Source organism: Dinoponera quadriceps, unplaced genomic scaffold (assembly GCF_001313825.1).
Source record: "Dinoponera quadriceps isolate SergipeBrazil2010 unplaced genomic scaffold, ASM131382v1 scaffold3164, whole genome shotgun sequence".
Taxonomy (NCBI): domain Eukaryota; kingdom Metazoa; phylum Arthropoda; class Insecta; order Hymenoptera; family Formicidae; genus Dinoponera; species Dinoponera quadriceps.
In genome coordinates this window covers 521,561-523,675 of record NW_014557186.1, presented here as the reverse complement: position 1 = coordinate 523,675, position 2,115 = coordinate 521,561, and positions in this window count along the sequence as shown.

Genomic DNA, 2,115 nt, shown 5'->3' with positions numbered 1-2,115 from the left:
GCCCGCTTCTCACCCTGGTGTCCTTTCAGGAGGCACGTATCCTTCGCACTGGCGATCGACAAGGTTACGCAAACCAGTCGCCAGCAACGTGGTTGCTCGAGAGGTGGACCTGGCCGTGACTCGAACAACGTACCGTGTGTGTTGTGTTGTGTGAGTGCTTTCGATCCCCTTCCGAATTCGCCCCGCGGTATCCCGCGGTTTCGATCCTCCCATTCTCAGAGGTCTCTCTGACAGCCGAGCCGCGAGGAATCCGCCGATCCACTGCGATCCGGTGGCGATCAGGTGCTGCCCTGGGACGCCCGTGAACGCAGTCTGAATGGACTGATGGACCCGCTTGGTGGCGGGGACGAGGAGGGAACTTTCGTTGTTGTGTCTCCATCGTCGCGCTCCCCTCGAGCACGACGGTGTGTAAGGACGACGCGTGCCGCTCATCATGCGATGCGATGTACTGGAACTTCTCTCCTCTCTCTCTCCCCCTCTCTTTGCGGGCAATCGGAAGTAATTGATTCCGGCGACGGCCTCTCGTACTTCGGCCCGTCGGCGAATCTGTTCGAGCATGTGCTTCCGGATTGAATTTCTCGACGATCGGGAGGACTCGCGCCGCGCAAAGTCACGCTGAAGGTCACATCCCGTACGCGCTGTTTAATTATTTATCTCGCTCGGATACTTTCTTCATATTCGAGGGTAGGAAGCGCGGCATAGAGAGAGGACAGTGACAGTCGATTTCCTCGGAGGTTTATCGCAGAAAGGGACGAGCCACGACTTCATTCACTTCGCACGTCGAAGTACTCCACTTGGAATCTTCGGATCGGGGGACTCTCTTCGCGCTTGAAAATCGAGATCGCGTCGCGAAAGAAGCGGAGATTGGGTTAGCGAGCAGTGGAGCCGCTATGGACCCGCCTGCTACCAGGAAGATCGCGAAAAAGCTCGCATTTTCCTTCACTCCTCCGCCGCTCACATTTCCCGTGAGCGTCTCCTCCCGCTCGTTCGTCTCCCCGGTCACCCCCGGCGGTTCGTCGTGTCCTCGGGAGCGCGTCCCGGCACGACGCGAGACTCGCGCGTGCGAGGCGGATAAGCGGCGGAAACGTAGTCGCGAAGGTGGACCCGTCTGGCGGCAGGATCGAACGGCCCCGCAAGATCATTGATCGAGCAATCGCGCGGACGAAAAAGATTCCCGTCCTCGTCTTCCCGCAGGGCTTCCCCGCGAAGTGTACGAGGTGTCTCGAGTCAAAGGGAATTCGCCCCCGGCGTTCCTCGACGCGCCGTCTATTAAAACGGTCCCCTTAAAGCGATCAAACCGGAAACGATCACCGGGAGAAAGCGTGAAACAGCCCCGAAGACTCGTGCTCTCAACGTGGTGGACTCGCCTGAACTCGTTCCGGAACGGATTTTCCAAGCCAGCGGCGGTTACGCGTTACGTCACGCTCGCGTGACATCACCGAAACGAAGCATTTTCTGCGTCCCCTTTCCCCCCTCCCTCCTACCCTACCCTCGCGCTTCTTCCCTCTCTCGCGTCCTCCCCGCCATCCACCCTGGACTTTCCATTCTTTTGCCGGAGCCTCGGGGAAAGCCCCGATTCAATCGTCGGATCAAACTACTAAATGACGGTCGAACGAGCCGCGAATCTCTCGAGATAATTACTCGACACGCACGACGACGATCTTGTTACACCCTGTCTCGAGCTGTCGCCGTTATCGTCTGTTTGCCGAACGGACGGTCCCTCCGACGCGAGGAGTCCCGTGATATCGCAACTTTTCTTCGGGGAGAGAGGCAGGACGCGCGACACGTTGACGAGATGGAACGCTCGGGCAACAGCGCGGCCGTCGAATCATCGTCCATCACCGTAACCGACGGATGTGTGACAGTGCGTGGTGGTGACAGTGAAGTACGCTACTGCTTACACAAGTGAACACGTTTCCGAAAGAGAGCGTTCCTAAAGGCGTGTGCGGTAACGGTGGCAAACGCAGACCTCGGTCGGTGGTGGTTAGACGCAACATGCGGGAAGGTACAATAGCGCGAACCGCCACGGCGATCTGCTGGGCCATCGCCAGTTAGCCGCTGTACTTTTCTCTTCTTCTCTATCTATCTATTTAATTCTATACCTGTATATATATA